General features: G+C 43.7%; 2 protein-coding genes and 1 pseudogene across 6 annotated transcripts in view; 2 read left to right on the forward strand and 1 right to left on the reverse strand.

Annotated features, from left to right (window-relative positions):
* LOC105499750 (thymosin beta-15A) overlaps positions 1-2,082 on the reverse strand; it is a 42,945-nt gene extending 40,863 nt beyond the window's left edge. The window contains exon 1 of the mRNA XM_071088414.1: positions 1,937-2,082. The gene's annotated coding sequence lies outside the window, so the exon portion shown is untranslated. The remainder of the gene's footprint in view (positions 1-1,936) is intronic.
* Positions 1,950-11,353, forward strand: LOC105499799 (ETS-related transcription factor Elf-2 pseudogene; annotated as a pseudogene).
* LOC105499752 (RAB9B, member RAS oncogene family) overlaps positions 2,113-18,117 on the forward strand; it is an 85,545-nt gene continuing 69,540 nt past the window's right edge. For 3 of the 5 annotated variants that reach the window (XM_071088409.1, XM_071088411.1, XM_071088413.1), the window contains exon 1: positions 2,113-2,408. The gene's annotated coding sequence lies outside the window, so the exon portion shown is untranslated. Of the gene's footprint in view, positions 3,156-18,117 lie in introns of all 5 variants that reach the window. The other 2 variants (XM_071088412.1, XM_071088410.1) reach the window with 2 other exon arrangements.

An 18,117-nucleotide genomic window follows, 5' to 3' on the forward strand; every position in this document is an offset into this window, starting at 1 on the left:
CACCACCACTATCCCACTGTTCCATCCACAGGCCACAATCCTGAGATGGAAGGTGCTTCATCTCCAAATTTGCATTGTTTACTCCAAGGAACTCTAGATCTTGGAGTTGTAAATAAGAGGGTGGAAATGAGTGAGTGAAGTGCCTTGGCAGGCTGAAGATGAAGCCAATGGCAGCGGAAGGGTATCAAACTGTTCACTTGCTTCCAAGCATCAGGAGTCAAGAACAGGCCCCACAGGAGCCTCCTAGCCACACTATACATAAAGGAAGTAATACCTGCTCTCTAAGTCAGGGAAAAATGGAGCAGGTTTTCCAGCCACTGCCTTCACGGCCATTCACTTTGGACAACCCTGCATGCCGTTTCCATGGAGTTGCTCCTTCTCTGGGGCCAGTGATGCCAAATCCAGCAAAGGAGAAGTCCCCTGAAGAGCTCACAGAAGGGCAACCTAGCAACCTGTCCTTGAGCCAGGAAATGAAAGAGCTATATCAGCAACAGAGAGCTGTGGTTTGGAGGTTAGGTTAAATGGGGTTTTATTTCTCACACTTCTTCGTCAAGCATGGCTTGAAGAAGGAAGATGTTATGACAGACCTATTTGAAAATCTGCCAAGCTGTGGACTCGGAAGAATGTACGGAGTCCAGATTCTTTGCATACAATTCCAGGAAGGACCACGGGTAGGAATCTGTGCTCTGGAGTTACATTTCATGACAGATATGCCATGGACAGATACACTGATAACAGGCCCATTTACTTATAACCTTCAGCATCACGTAGTGGTGTTTAGAACAGTGGTTCACGAATCTCTCTACACCTTAGAATCAACTACAGGGCTGGTTAAAACTACAATCACACTCTTCATGCCTAGTCCTAGTACATCAAAATCCCCCAGGGGTAAGGCCCAATAATCTGCATTTATAACAAGCTCTCCAAAATGATTCTGAGGCAGCCCACCTTGTACTCATACTTTAGTTAATAGTATGAGTTCTGGATTCAGAGATTCGGTCCAAATTTTTACTTCACCTTATAATTTCAGACAAATCATTTTACCTCTCTGAGCCTTGCCTCCCTTGGGGTCACAAAGAGCTGTCGAAATTATGTTGCTTTTATAAAACAGGCAGCTTTTGTAGTATAAAAAAAGTATTTAAAAAAAAAAAACTAAGGAAAGAAGAGTGCCAAGAAGAGTTTCCTCTTCTGTGCAATGGGCACCATAAAGGTTGCCTTCATCTTCCCTCAGCCCTGTCCCCACTACCTCCTCACCCCCTCCCTCAGCACTATCATCACATCGAGACTGCTGTTGAGATGGTTTGAGACTACCTGTGCAAAAATGCTCTTCAGACAACCCTGCAGGGCAAAGAATTAGCATCTAGAGATCAACATACAGGTGCTAAGTTGGATGCTGTAACTTCTTTGCTGCAGGATACAGTGCAAGACGCTTAACCTCTCTGTCTTTGGCTCAGTTTCTTCATCTGTGAAATGGAGATAACGGTTCTTGCTCACTAATTGTATGCAGTCCCAAGTTGGTCCTCCCATCCTGGCTTTGGTTTTTCTCCACTATCCCTTAATCTAACAGAATAGAGGAGTGTTGGCAAGGGCCAGCCTTTGAAGCCAGATATGTCGACTTGGGTGTGAGCTCTTAGCTCTGCACTTCCTAACTGTACTGCCTGGGTGCTTCAGTCCTTTCCTGTTAAATGGGTACGCTGCTACCTCCTTCACACGGCTGCTGATAAGAAAGGAGACGTCCGTGCAGGCGCATCCGCACACAGAAAGCACTCAGTAAATGCTGTTTCCCCCTTCCCCCTATACAAAGGTGAGGAACTCTCATTGTTCACTTGGTTTCTGTCCCACCTCGTGTTTAAGGTATCCGGTCTCAAAGCCCGGAGCAGAGCCGAGGCGGAAGGGGATGGGGAGAAGGGAAGCGATGGGGTAGCAGCAAACTCACAGATGAAAGGGAAATGGGCCTGGTCCGTGCGTCGGAGCTCCACTTGACGCCGCGCCGGCTTCCGCGCCTGTCGGCTTCAGCCCCCGCCCGCCAGCTCTCGAGTCTTGCTAGCAGTAGCTTCGGGGCCAGAGGCTGCGCGGGGAGGCAGCACCCTCGCCCCGGTGATTGGCCGCGTCGCGCGTCTTGTCACGCTCTTTTGTCTCAACTGGCAGAGACTGAAAGCAACCGCGACTGCCCCGAGTTCCGAACTGGAGGGTGGGCGCAGCCGTGGCTGCCTTGGGAACCGCGCTGCCTCGACTCGGCTACCTGTCACTGGGCGGTCGTGCGAAACATTCGCTGGGCCGGGCAGCCCCGGGTCGTTTATCGGCCCAGGAGGCCCCAGCGATCCTGTTCCCCAGCAGAGCTACGGGGACCGGAAGGCGAAACAGAGCTGTCCACGCGGGAGCATAAGCTGCCCAACAATGGAGCGCAGGTAAAGAAAGAGCGCGCGATTGCCCGGCGCGGAGAGGCGTGGGGGAAGCCCCTCCAGGACTGGGCGGCGCCGGGCTTGGAGAATCAGTAACTGCGAGGTAGGGGATGGAGCACTCCCACGGCCTGGTTGCGCTGAGGAAGGAGTTGTGGCTCATCTGGATGCTACCGACTGGGTAGGATTTAGGATTTGCCTGGACTGAAGTGGGCGGGAGTGTTGTTGGGCAGGAGGGCAGGTGTTCCGGGAGGTGGCAAGGGGCGGGAGGAGAAGATCGCAAGCTGTCTTGAACCCCTTTTGCATCTCCTTATCTCTTCCTGGGAAGAAATATGGGGGTGGGAGGTTATCCAACTTCTAGTCCCTTTCTCCCTGGCAGGTCATCAAAGCCAAATCCGAACTTGAGTTCTGTGCGGCGGATTGCAGAGCTGGTAGGGTGAGGGTCTCCCGGAGGAAATGTAAGGGGGTTAAGGGGGGTGCAGGAGGCACTATGGCTTGCGTTCAGAAGATGGGAGAGGGAATTTTCCGCCTGGCGACAGTGGAAGCGGTGGAGGGGAGGTATCGGATTTTCAGAGGAGGCTGCTTCCAATCCTTCCTTTCGTTCCTTCGCGTCACAGTCTTGAGGCCCTGAGGATTGGGATCTGCGACCCCCAGTGGACAAAAGTCGACTCTACCCCAGAGGCTAATTTTCTCACGGCAGGCACCTGTTGAGAGGCTGCAAGTAAAATAAAGGCGAACGCTAGTTTCCGAGTTCATGTAAGAATCAGAGAAATAACGGGGATAAACTTTGACAAAGGGGTGTGATTGAGACCTGAGGTCATGAGATTAATGGGTTCTTATTACCTCGTGCGGGGGGAGGTAATAAAGGGGAGGGGCAGGTGGCCCATGGCGTCCTGACGATTTTTCATGCTTCCTTTTTCCGAGAACTAAACATTGTCAACTCTAATATATCTATAGCTCAACTTGCTTCAAGGACAGCAATGATTTTCATTTAATAATTTTCCATTTAATCCCTTTACTACATGGTCATTTCTGTCTCTTATATTCCTAGGTTTCCCTTTATAAGGATTAGTCAGATCAACATTCTATCTCTAACAATGTCCGTTAGCTTTTTCACTCTCATTATACCGAGATAATTTAATGGAATAAACCAGATTATATATATATATATATATATATATATATATATATATATTTATTTATTTATATTTATATATATACATTTATATATATATTTTTATATGTGTGTGTGTGTGTATGTGTGTGTGTGTGCGCGCGTATATGTGTGTATAAAATTACCCAACATTCAAGTAGTCTTGAAAAAAGATGGGTAGGAGTTACCTTATTTCCCTTCATAAGTCACCAGTGTTTTCTTAACATAATGGAAGAGGCAGGAGATATTCCCACCTACAACTCAGGATTTCTATGTCCTATGGGTTCAGTTGTGTCTCCCAACCCCCCAAAAAAACACCAAATACATTCTATTGGACTCCTGACCCCTCATCTCTCTCCTACTTGAAGATGGATTCTTTACTGGGATACTGAAGTTAAATTACATTCATTAGGGTGGGCTCTAACCCGAAACGGCTAGCATGCATTGTGCCTATCAAAAGGGGAAATTCAGACAAAGAAACATGCATACAGGGAAGAAAATGTGAAGTAGCATACAGAGAAGTGGGCCATCCACAAACTGAGGAAAAATCCATGGAAAAGATCCTTCCCTCTCACTACTCAGAAGGAAACAATCCGGCTGATGCTCTGATCTGGACTTCCAGCCTCCAGAACTGTGAACAATTAATGTCTACTGTTTAAGCCACCCAGGTCTGTGGTACATTGTCAGGCTAACAGAGCAAACTTAATAGGGATTCTGTTGCCAAGCAGATCTGATAGCTAACACCTGAAAGAGTGGAAGCAGCTTTGGAACTAGATAATGGATACAGACTGGAAGCATTTTGACATGCATGGCAGAAGAAGCCTAGAGGGCCTTTAGGAGACAGCTGGGGGAAATATGGACACCAAATGCCATTCAAGTGAGGGTTAAGAGAAGAATTCTTCGCTGCAGAGAAAGGATCTCTGACTTAGAGAATACATATATCATGATCACGGATATGTTGCTAGAACTATGAGTGTTAAAGGTGCTTGTGGTGAGTTATCAGACGGAAACTAGGAAGATGTTACTGGAAGCTTGAGGAAAGGCAATCCTAGTTTTACAGTGGCAAAGGATTGGTCTTTATTGTTTTCTTAGCGTTTTTGAGGAAAGTAAAAATTGTAAGTGATGAACTTTCACATGCAGCTGATTTCTAGTGTTGGGGCTTAGAGCACAATACCCCAAAATAAAGGCCCCAGAAGTAGTCTCAGATGAAAAAGATGTTCCTGAGGTCCTAGGTCCCCCTGTCTCTCAGCCCCATTCTTCCCGGAGAGCCAACTGTAACAGACCAGAATCCCTCCTCCCCAAGGTGGGTCCTAGAAACCAGAAGCCTTTTTTTCTAAAGATAGTAACAAAGCCTAAAAATACTTTCCTCCACCTTTTTTGGGTAAAACTGGCCATGAAGAAATTATCTGACCTACCTTGTCTGACTGCAGGTCACAAGACCCCATTACAGAGAGGGTCCTGCCTTATACCCAGGAGGAAGAAATGTGTGTTCACCAAAGCCAAGCACAGTCTAGACAAACAAGCCCTGCCGGATTAGCATTAGGTCATAGCCTTTTTGTACCATCATATTTCTACAGGGCTGCCCATACTTTGCTGAACCTGAGCATATAAATAGACAATTTACCCTGTACCTTTCTGCCTTTGTTCCAAAGGCTGCAGTGTATATATGTTAAATAAATTCATACGGTTTTGTTTTGTTTTGTTTTGTTTTGTTTTTTAGACAGAGTCTCACTCTGTCACCCAGGCTGGAGTGCAGTGGCACGATGTCAGCTCACTGCAACCTCCGCCTCCCGGGTTCACACCATTCTCCTGCCTCAGTCTCCCAAGTAGCTGGGACGACAGGTGCCCGCCACCATGCCTGGCTAATTTTTTGTATTTTTAGTGGAGACGGGGTTTCACCATGTTAGCCAGGATGGTCTTGATCTCCTGACCTCATGATCCGCCCGCCTCGGCCTCTCAAAGTGCTGGGATTACAGGCGTGAGCCACCGCGCCCGGCCTTGTATGCTTTTTCTCTTGTTAATCTGCCTTTCGTGAGTTGATTTCTTAGCAAACCTTCACACAATTTGGTATAGCAAGAAGGGTCACCAAAGCCACTCCACTCTTCTGGAAACTGCAGTTAAGGGAATGCAGTCATTTGACAAGCTGGCAAAAGGGCAAGAATTTCTTACCAGTCAGGCCCCCAGGTTCTCTCTGTGTACAACCCAGTTGGACAGATGGTACAAAACAAATCTCTCTGTTTGTCTCCTCTACAAGGTTTCATGCCTAGGAGAAAAAGATTTTTGTGTGACTAGTCTAGCTGTAGCGAATCTGGTACACCTTACACTACTTTGTGGTATGAATATTCATATTTTTGATCCCTTTCATGCCAGAAACAGTGTATTCCTTTGACTTTGTCTTTCTGTGTTGTTCATAGAGAGGGTTACAGGATAAAGTTCCCTCTCGTCTTGATCTGTGTTCTTGAGAGCTTGATTTGTGAGCAAGAGGAAGCACTCTCTCTTGCTTGCCACCATCCAGGGGAAGTGATTTTTGGGTCACAGCAGGCGTCTGGTCTAACAAATCTCTTCGCTGGGAAGTGGAGAGATTTTATTTTGTTCCAAATGTGCCAAGCTCTCGGCAGGATTTGTCGTAAGAAGTCCCGTCCATAAGGGGCTTTTGTGATCTCAAACTTTATTGCCTCAAGCAAGGATCACCAACCCATAATCCAGGTATCGGTACAGGTCTGTGGCCTGTTAGGAACTGGGCTATTTCAGCAGGAGGTGAGCATCAGCGAGCAGCAGAAGCTTCATCTATATTTACATGCACTTCCCACTACTGGCATTACCGCCTTAGCTCCGCCTCCTCTCAAGTCAGCAGCATTAGAGTCTCATAGGAGCGAGAACCCTATGGTGAACTGCACGTGCGAGGGATCTTCAGTTGCACACTCCTTTTGGGAATCTAATGCCTGATGATATGTCACCCTCTCCCATCACTCTGAGATGAGACCATCTAGTTGCAGGAAAACAAGCTCAGGGCTCCCACTGATTCCACATTATGGTTAGTTGTATAATTATTTCAATATATATTACAATGTTATAATAATAGAAATAAAGTGCGCAATTAATATAATGCCCTTGAATCATCCCAATACGGTCCTCCCAATGCCGGTCCGTGGAAAAATTGTCTTCCAAGACACTGCCAGAAAGGTTGGGGACTGCTGGTCTAGCTAGTGAATGCTGGTAAACAGCAATCCCAGGAGTCATTTATTGTCTTAGCCTATGTCTGGGAACAGGGGGAATCTTTGGGATTACTTCTTCTCTGAAGGGCCTATTGCATCCAGTCACTATTGAAATTCAGTACACTATTAAAAATTATAATTGCCAATGGCCAAAAGATCGATCCCTTAAATTAACCTCCTCAATTTTATTAAAAGTATTAAAAGGTTAAATGTACAAAAAGACACATAATGGTGTGACAGCTAGCCTTAAAACTCTTCTTGACGAAAGTAAAGAGCAAAAAATCTGACCTAAAGAAAGTTAAATTCCTGTGTCTGCTCAAACTGCCCCTGTGAGAATAAAAACAAAGGCCACTTCACCTTGCGGCCTTTGAGTTCAAATTCTGAGCTTTCACCTCTACATCATGGGTTGCATTCCTGATCAGGAAACCATCTCTTCATGGTTTAATGTTTGTGTGACTTTTGGTGAGTACCAATTTCTTATTGACCCTTTTCCCATCCCTGGATATCTTTTGATTTCCTGTCTTCCATCTGCCACGGGAGCACGTGAGGCTTTTTGGCCATTGTGTGTAGATAGCTGAGAATCTAAAACCTTAAAAAAGTTAGCGGGCCAAATTTGTGGTTGTATCTTCCAGGGGTGGAAGAATGCCTGGAATGCATAGCTTGCCATAGTTGAGGGTGGGCAGGGTTGAGTACAGCCTGCTCTCTCAGCACAACTGTGCCTGAAATGTGAGCGGTGTGGAGAGCTGGAGACTCAGACAAAAACAGGTGGAGGAACGGCTCTTCGAGGGGTCCAGCGCACTTCCCTAGCCCCTGTTTTGTCCCACACCACAGCCCAGGTTCTTGCTGCAGAGGGAGCCCATCTGAGCCTTGCATCCAGGCTGCTTCTGGGAACCTGAAGTCCCCCAGGACACAGTGGTGCCTTGGGGACTTTTGAAGGAAGCAAGTGGCCAAGGGTATGAAAGTCATGAGAAACCCGAGCTTAACCACTTGGTGACCGTGCACAGTCAAGAATTTCACCATGACGAGGCATAGGAAGGAACCTAATTAATATCCAGGGAAGCCACCCACAGGAAGGAATTTCTTTCCCAGAAAGCTAGTATGATTTAATATTAGAAAATCTATAAACATGATTTATATGAATAAACCAAGAAATATTTTTTAAAATGTAAATCTCAAAGGTTGCTAAAATGGCATGTGTGAATATTTGGTATCTCTTACTTTACCTAAAATGCCTAGAAAAGAAAAGATGCTACTGACCTCAAACAAAAGCCCAACACCATGTTTGAGGATGAAATGCTACTGTCATTCCTATGAGGGTCAAGAAGGTGACAAAAAAGCTTTCTATCAGCAGTATGATTTCAAAGTCTTGATGAATACTGGGCATTGGACTTTTCAAAAGGCTTAACCACGGAAAAGGGGGCTAAGTGTTTTCAACTGATCTGATTATCTTGCAAATGATTAAATATCTAGAACAGTTTTTCTCAGAATAGCTTTACACTTCTAAAAATTAGTAGGAACCCCAAAATCTTTTCTGTAAGTTTTATCTGCCAATATTTACTTCAAAATTATTAGAACAGAAATTTTGATGAATTTATCTTAAAATCCACTTTAAAGTAGTACTTAAAAACCTATCACAACTGAGCGCGGCGGCTCAAGCCTGTAATCCCAGCATTTTGGGAGGCCGAGGCGGGTGAATCACGAGGTCAGGAGATCGAGACCTTCCTGGCTAACAGGGTGAAACCCCGTTTCTACTAAAAACACGAAGAATTAGCCAGGCGTTGTGGCAGGCGCCTGTAGTTCCAGCTACTCGGGAGGCTGGGGCAGGAGAATGGGGTGAACCCGAGAGGGTGAGGTTGCAGTGAGCCGAGATCACGCCTCTGCACTCCAGCCTGGGTGACAAGGCGAGACTCCATCTCAAACAAACAAACAAACAAACAAAACCTATCACCTCATGTTAACATAAATTACAAACGCACATGAAAAAATATTTTTTCTAAAGCCGTAGAGTGGTGATCGACTTTCTTTTAGATAATTGAAAATCCCCTAGACTTCTTACCTAGGAAAAGTCAGCTGGATTCTTGTAACTGCTTCTGGACGTGATCTGTTGCCATATCACACACAATGAAAGTCAGGAAAATCCCACTGTACACGCGAGAGAGCATGAGAGTGAAAAAGGAAACTATGAGTAAAACGAAAACGTTCCCATAAACGAGAACCTAGAAAAATAACTAATAAAAGTGACCGTTTAGAAAACTGAAGATATGCTCCACGACTGTGGAAAATCCACCACGTTCTCTCGGAGCAAACTGCGCTATAGATATATGAGAGCTGACAATGTTTGGTTCACGGAAAAGAATGCACAAAAAATGGGTAGGACACCACACGCCACCTGCCCCCACCCCCGGCTCCAAATTGGAAGTCACTTTTGGCCAGTGACTCTGGCTCAGAGACTGTAGTTCCGTCATTGGCTGAGCCAGTGGAGACAGGCGTGTGAACAAAAGTTCCCTGAAAAGGAATTTGGAGGACAGAGCTCTTGTTGTGCCAGTGAACACTTGGCAATCCCTGGAGAGGCTGCCTTGGATATGAAACCAATTACACTGAAGAGAGTGGTCGGGTTTAATAGTAAACTTTCCCTCCGAACTTCCTAATAAAGCCCATTTATGCAAACGAAGGATTGAAATTGCTGAGCTCTAATTGGCCAATGCCACTGAGCCCTGATTGGTTGATAGACCCTAGCTCTGATTGTATGGTTCTGGTATGCTCTGGCAAAGCCTCAATGTTGAAAAATATTTGTCCAGGTATATTACATGGGCTTAGGGAGAAAAAGCCATATTTAAGCCTCTGTATTCAAACACTATCTGTAAGCTTTGGAAAAAGTGTAAGAACAAGCCAGACATGAATTATGAAGCCAAGGGATGTGCTTTTAGATCTTATTACTGTAGGGAAATTTTTGAAAAGGCTGAAGGACAGAGGCTTGTATATCAGTGCAAGGATATGCCCTCAAACAGATTGGTCATAGATGATGACAAATGCCAGACTTGTAATGAAGGTTTAGCAGCAGCTTCTGATGCAAGTCATTAGAATGAGTGTCACTGTCTGCAGAGAGTGTCCTGAAAGCAGCAACTTCTGTCCTTGGTGGAAATAACTCATCTCCTATAAACTGCTCCAGAGCAGAGAAGGTTGTACCTGGAGTTGTGAATATCATTTCCCCTGGTCACCATGCTTCCTCCAGGTCTCCTACTACTACCAAATCTGTGTCAGCAACAGCAGCAGCTCCAAGGACAGTACGTGGGGCAATGCAAGTACCTGCAGTCATGACATCAGAAAATTTCAACTATGACAGTTGAGTCAGTTATTGTCGGTGCACCATTAATAACCACCACTAGTCCAACAGAAGCAGCCTCACCAAAGGTAATCATTCAGGCAAACCCTACTGGGATGCCAGCTTCTACTGAAAACAGAGACGAAATCACCATCCAGTCTGCCAAACTCATTACCATCCCTGCTACACATCCAAGTCTGCACAGTGTAAGTAGCAGATGAAGTCAATTCTGACTGACTAAGTCATTAACATCGTTGGAAACCCCCTGGCTGTGAGAGCACTTACCACTGTTTCAATAGTGCATGGTACACCTTTAATGGGACTATCACTGCCTACTCAACAGGCATCTGGCCAGACTCTTCTTGAAGTTATCAGTGCAGTCATAAAAGGTTAAATCAGAAGCAGTGGAAAACCAGTAGAAAGATGATGTGGAGACTGCAGCTGGTAGAAGAGAAACCAGCAGATGACACAAGACAGTGACCCAAGTAGCGGTTGTCAGTGAGCCTTCTGCTATTGCCCTTCGATTAACTAACTATAAGAACAGAAAGACTATTGACATGTGAAAAATAAAATGGCAGCCCCACCATGGACTTCAGACTGTGAGTGGTAGTACTGACATAAACACTTGCAAGGGAAGTCATCGAGAAACGTCAAAGAAGACTTTAAAACATTTTAATGCACATAAGAAAACAATGAAACTTACTGGAAATAAATTCCCTATCCCATGTGTCAGTGAGAAATGAACTAAACGCATTGAGATGCTGACAGAAACCTCCCTCTTACAGTAGGAAAACAACTGAACCCGTCAATAGGAAAAAGGATTGAAAGGGACCAGGCAGCACGCTACTATCTCAAGTTATGCTAAGATTTGAAACACTGACATTCTGCAAGAGGTTATACAGTTTTCAGTGAGGAGGGGTTGGGATGGGTGATCTCATTGTTACATATAGCAACTTTTAATGCATTGTATATGCATGTTAGCAAGTATTACTGTGTTCTCACACTACTCACTTAACTTGTGCTATGTGAATACTCTGCTAATACAGGTGTTTTTTAAAAAACTCTACAAATACTTTAATTTTTAGTGATGAAATTTTAATGATCTTACCACTAGATTCAAAATTAAAATGGGCTTATGGATATTGTTTTCTTAATTCAGTGGTGATTGGGACTTTCAAAGATGCTTTATCTAGGAAACCTAGAATGAGTCATGATTTTAAGCCCCTTATTAATTCCCTCAGTAATTAGTTGTCAAAAATGAAAATATTCATGAATGATGAGTACACAGAATACAGAAAACCTAGTGAAAAGCCTGAAAGAGAAAATAAATGAACAGCAGAGTTCTGTGGGAGTTCTATGCCGGTGCTACATTATCTGATTTTCCTCGTAATTCACCAAGAAGAACCAGCGGAACTTCACAACCAAGGGGCTGCAGTTGGTGATGGTAACCTAGCGAATGACCTCAGTATCATTCAGGATGCAGCCAAAATCCAGCTCCATCATCTCAAAGCTGATGTTGGGGTAATGCACTCCTCCACGCAGGTCCAGGCTGTCTCTCTAAGGGTGTTCCACATGCTTAATTGCTAGAATTTCTTCTGCCACCCAGTTGTTCAGATCCTTTCTGTAGGAGGGTTCAAACTTGATCAGCAGGGTTTTTTTCTTCATCGATTTCCAGTTTTATAGGCCACAAAGATAATGGATGGAAATTACCAACTTTTGTACTATGCATTTTCACCCAATACAAGTATTTTAGAATGTGAACTGAAGAATGGATCCAAAAGCGTCAGAAAGTGAAAAGCACAAAAGAGAAAGATGAAAGAAAGAAAGAAAAAGAAAGAAAGAAAGAAAAAGAAAGAAAGAAAGAGAGAGAGAGAGAAGAAAGAGAAAGAAAGAAAGAAGAAAAGATCTACTGCATATGAAAATATATATATATATCATATAACTTAAGCTGATTTAAAACGAAGACCTTAAACTAATTTTTAGGGTTTTTTTTTTCTTGAAATGAGCTAATGGCTTGTTTGTGTAAAGCTTTTCCATTAAAACAAAAAAAATTTTAATTTTGTACATAACACAGTATTGTTGTAGAATTCACATGAAACATTTTATGTGGTAAAGTCAATTAGCTCCCTAATTGTGGACAAATTGACCGTTGGTTCCTGTTCTTTTGCTATATCATACTTGTGCCACCCACACAGCCCTGGCATCTGTGCAGACACATCCGTTTCAGTTCTACTGTCACTTGGAAGATCAGGTTCAGCATGAGTTTTTGTCAGGTAGCTCTAATACCTGGAGTTTTCTTTCTTTTCTTTTTTACTTGGTTGAAATTCAAGAGGAAAAGTACCAGTGTTCAGATTTGAACTATCATAGTTTGTATATTCAACAAACTATTTGAAGTATATTGTGTTTCGGTTTGCTCTTGTTTCAAAGTGTATCCAAGTAGGATTCCTGAAATATAGAAATGAAACTGGTAAATAAATGGCCGGTAAGTTTCCAAAATTAGGGAGATAAATGATTCACTAAACTTAGGAAGCACACCTGGACACATCATAGTAAAGCTACAGCATAATGATAAACAAAGATCATAATAGCATAAAATAGATACATTGCCTATAAAGGAGTACAAATTAGACAGCAGACATCTATACATCAACAAATGGAGGCCAAAAGGAAGCACTGAGGAAAAAATAGCTGTCATGCTAGAGTTGCATTCCTAGCCAAACATCGTTTAAGAAGTAAGCTGTGACAGACATGCAGGTAGACCACCCCGAACCCCCTTCAAGGACAGATTTGCTGCTTCAGCTGCTGGGACAGCAGTCGGATGCCAGTCATCAGCCATCAGTTCTTTCAGGTATGACCCGAGCTGCAGGAGCTGCCTTGCCCAAGGTCACGCACTTACAGAGATTAACCACATCCAAGGACTGATTCAAGAGGAGGCACAAACATCTGGCTTGCTCTGCCCAAGGTGGAATAATTCTGATTGGCCATTTACCTTCAAAACTCCCCTTGGGATCCAAAGAGGCTTTGGTTGGGCCTGCAGTATGGGTGCACTTCTCTCTGTGCCCACTCCTGCTTCCCTCCCTTCCATTCCTCAGGGATTAATTCTAAGTACATGTCATGCACACTAAAATCCATCTCAGAGTCTGCTTCCTGTGGATCCCAATCTGAAAAGACATTTCTAACTAGAAAAGTAGCAGTGTTTACACCAGTGAACTTCACCTTCAAAGAACGCAGGAAGAACATACTTTAGGCAGATGGAAAGTGATCACAAAAAGATAATCTGAGATGCAAGAAGGAATGGTAATGGGCTACATTAGCAAACATGAGTAACAAAAAGATCAGAGAATGTGCAGAACCATTCTCATACTGACAAAGCTTATTTTGGTGACTAAAGAAACTAGATAAGACTAAATAAAGCTACTCTGCATCACTCAGATGATGGAAGAATCCAATGACAGCAGCTCACGCCTCTGGACACATATTTGAATGTCAAAGAACCAATCCTTTAAGATGGATCACAAGTGGCTAACTGGGCCTAAATTCAAATGGAGCCAAGCGGCCATTTGCTGACTAGAGGTCACACATGTACCCTGAGTTCCCAGAAAACTCACACCTCTGTTCAACTTTGAGGTTTCCAGAGCACACCAGAACCAGCCAATCAGAGCTAGGCTCTATCAACAAATCAGGGATCAGTGTCATTGACCAATCAGAGCTCAGCTGTGCAGGCCTATCAGAACTCAGTGATTTCAATCCTTCGTTTGCATAAGTGGGCTTTATTAAGGAGTTCAGAGGGAACGAACTTTAAACCCTACCACTCACTGTTAAACCCTACCACTCCCTTCAATGCAATTGGTTTCACACCCAAGACAGCCTCTCCCAGGATTGCCAAGTATTCACTGGCACAAGTGCTCTGTCCTCCAAATTCCTTTTCAGAGAACTTTTGTTCACACTCCTGTCTCCACTGGCTCAACCAATGACAGAATTACAGTCTCTGAGCCACAGTCACTGGCCAAAAGTGTACGGAGGCGACTCAGGATGCCTCGGTTTGGATATGATTTGTTTGTCCCCACCCAAAAACATGTTGAAGTGTGATCCCCAATGCACCTGATGTGGGCAGATCATGAGGGGCAGATCTCTCATGACTGGCTTGGTGCCATTCTTCCAGTAGTGACTTAGCTCTCACTCTGGAGAGACTGGATTCATTCTCTCGGCAATGCGTTAGTTTCCTCCCCTCTAGAGAGGGTTGTTACAAAGCCAGGACATCTCTTGGGTTCTCTTTACACCTGTCCTCTTCCCGTTTGATCTTATCTGCTATATTATGAGGCAGCACGGAAGCCCTCACAGGAGCCAGGGTCATGTCCCAGTGTTTCCCAGCCTACAGAACCATCCACTAAATAAACTGCTTTTCCTTATAAATTACCTAGCCTCGGGAATTCTGTTATAGTGACACAAAATAGTTCAAGACACAGAATGAACCAACCAGAGCCTTTCTGGGCTGTTCCTGCTGGATGTAGAGGAGGAAATTGGTGTGTTTGTATGCTATTTGTTTGTTTGCTTACATGTTTTAATGATGACGATTTGAGAATATTAATTCAGGGAATATATGGACATGCCCCTTGCCTCCTCCATCCAATCAAGAGCAGGATTTGGTTGCTACAATTTCAAGTAGGATTTGTGTACCCCAATTTTTAGAAAGGACTGTTTAGAATTTCATGTGTGTGTGCTTACCTCACTGGTTTTCTTACCATAGTATACCTTTTTAGGTAAAAAAGACTTTTTTCCCCCATCATAATCTAGGACCATTTTACTAACTTCATTGTATTGCCAGGAGGATTTGCTTTACCTGAACGGTCTGACAGGGAGTAACCTTGCCAAGACTGGCCATTTTGAATGGCACGTCATTGGTGTGCTCAATTACTTCCACTACACTTAATACTCAAGTTCGTAAGTCCTGTCTTTGGTTCAATTGCTACAACTTATTCTGAGGTAGACATGTTTGGGAAATGTTTTGCATGTAATATAATAAATCCTTTGAATGTTGAAATGTTTGCATTTTATGGATACATTTTTCCTCCCTAAGAAGGTTGCCTTGAGAATCAATTTTTTTAAGAATTTAGGAATTTTAAAAATACTGTAGCTGTTATGTCTATTTGCAGATTCTAACATTTAAACCTTTTTTTAAAAAAGTATCTAAGTATTGTTAAGAATGCAGTTTTAATCTTGGTAAATGTTGAGTATTTGTATATATTTTTTAAATCAAAGCTCCTTTCTTTTTGTGTTGTCTGCTTGGAGACTGTGGCTTTGTCATTGTTCCTTATCCCCATTCACTGAAGGGGTTGATCAGAACTGAGGACAAGAACCAAACAGCTGGGTCCTTTTATGCCCAGGAGCCTTTGGCTGCCATGTCAGGGAGATCCTGCTCAAGCCAGGGTGGCTTAGCCCAGGATAACAGTAGATTCTGAGATGGGTGAGAAATGGTCCACACGGGGCCACAGTCATTCCTCTGGCATAATGGACTTGGGCTCTGGAGGTCAGGCTCTCTTCAAGGAGCACGAGATGAAATTGCCTCTTTGGGAGTTTTCAGTGACACCCTTCAAAGTGCTCATGGTGCGACATGGATCAGCTGAGGTGGGGGGCGGATGAGCTTTCTGCCCTGTGGGGCATCTATCTGTGTAACTTTTTCTGAGAGAGGCAAGTAGGCGGGTGTTTAGGACGGCCAACACCCTCTGTGACTGGTTGATAAGATGCCAAGCAACAGGACCATCCAATCACCTTGAACGCTGTGTTGTGTGTCACTTCATCCAATCAGACCTCAAGTTGGCCCATGATGTCAATCATGTGGTGACTACAAAAAGCCCTCTCTCTGGTGATCAACAGCCATTGTCTGTTCCTCCTATCCACTGGCAGCTGACTCCAAGATGGCTGAGCCTTCCTCTGAGATGACCTCCGAGGAAAGCGTGAGCACCAAGGAGCCCAAAGCGGCCAATGCCACGACGGCCCACAAGCAGAAGGACAGGCGCTGCCGCCCCAACCACCGCAGGAACAACTTCGCCGCCCATTTTCCCCGGGGGCTGAAGCTGGTTCACGAGGGCCTCAGCCTTTCCCGCGAAGCGGTGGATATCATAGATTCGTTCATTCACGACATCTTGGAGCACATCGCCACCAAGCGCGCCACCATCACCTCCTGCGAGATGCAGACCACCTGATGCTCCCGTGGGAGATGGACAAGCATGCCGTGTCCAGGGGCTCTAAGGCTGTGCTCCGCTACACCAGGAGCAAGTGAGCTGCCTCAGGAGCGCCTGAGCACCGAAACCCAAAGGCTCTTTTCAGAGTCACCGCACTTGGTTTGAAAGAACTGTAGCCCGCCAAGGCGGGGACCTACTGGAGGGTGGGGGTGGGTGGCGCCCTTTTGATTTGAGGACTGTCAAGGAGGCAGGCGACCTGTGGTGTCCTGACGATTTTTCATGCATTCTTTCCTCAAGAACTAAACATTATCAACTCTGTTTCAGTCTATATATGTGGTGCAGTTTTTCCGTGGAAAATAATTCATTCCATTTAGTGATTTTTCATTTAATCTCTTTACTACATGCATGGTCTTTTCTGTCAGTTATATTTCTAAATCACCGTTTATTAGGATCAGTCAGGTCACAATTGTTTTCATAATGAAGTCATTCACCTTATTCTCTGTCAGTCCTCCACACTTATAAAGGGGTTTTTTTTGTTTTTTGTTTTTTTGTTTTTTGTTTTTTGTTTTTTGTGTTTTTTTGCGTTATATGCAAAATATAAAGTACAAAAGCACATATGAGAATCACGAAATTCGTAATCAAACTTGTCAACTTATCTTAGGGTAATAGTTTATATGTATCAGGAAGACAGAAACACAGAAATAGGATAAATCAAGTTTTCAAGAAACAATTTCTATTTCAAGCAACCATTTCTTTTTCATGCTTTTAGAGTCTCAAATTACTATTCCATTTCATTCACGTTTATCCAGTTCTTCTCTTTTCAAGCCTGTAATCTTTCAAGGTTTAGAATAAGACTTTAAGGTGTGCGATTATGCATGGATGGTGGTACCAATGATAACAGCCCAAGTCCCAGTCTCCGATAGCACAGCCAGTGAAAGACCTGCAACCTCTAAACCACAGCCATTGGCCCAGAATGTGGGATGGTTGCTGGAGCTAAAGCATTAAGATCTTACTTGTGCAATTCAGCCTTGAGGTTGAATAAAAACAGATTCACGTCTTTGACTATGGCTGTCATCTTGCTTGTTTTTAATCATGGTGATTTAAGGACATGAATCCAGAGCTGGGAGCAGGACATGCGTCTTGCCTCTTGCATCAATTCAAAACAGGAGAAAGGTAGGCAATTAAAAAAAATTAGGATGACTGCTTTTTGCTCAAGTAACTTGAATGTTAATATTTATTTTAATGTTTTCTAATTTCTATTGTGTTTTCTTCATGGCCCTAGTACTTTTTGTTGATTTATTATTATATACATGTATGCTTTATCTCAAAGCAGTTGGAGATTTTCCATTTTTAAAAAATTGATTTCTAATATTTTACCTCTGTGGAAAGGAAATACACTTTGTGAATCTATTCTTGAAATTTGTTGACTTACTTCAAAGCCCAATATTTCATCAGTTTTCTTAAATTTTCCACTCACTGTTTACAAATAAATTTAAATAACCCTTTTATAATGATATAGGAACCTGTAAATGACATTTTGGAAAAAAAAAAGTCATCTGTAAAGTAATTTGTAAGAGAGCAACTTTGTTCCAGTGTATAGTTGGCAAACCACAGAGACACAGCCTTTGGTGTAAAATAAAGATGTGTTCCAAAGAACAAAGGAAGAATTCAAGTTTCATAGCAAAATTTCCTTCCCAGGTTCCCTGTCAGGTAGGTTTGTGCAAAATGAAGGATTCTAACTCATTTAGTTTTGATGGATGATAGAACTGAGCCCTGATTAGTTGAGACAGTTGAGCCTTGATGGGTTGAGGCCAGTGAGCTCTGATTGCTTGGTTCAAGTAAGCTC

The sequence above is a fragment of the Macaca nemestrina genome, chromosome X (genome assembly GCF_043159975.1).
Source record: "Macaca nemestrina isolate mMacNem1 chromosome X, mMacNem.hap1, whole genome shotgun sequence".
In the NCBI taxonomy this organism is placed as follows: Eukaryota; Metazoa; Chordata; class Mammalia; order Primates; family Cercopithecidae; genus Macaca; species Macaca nemestrina.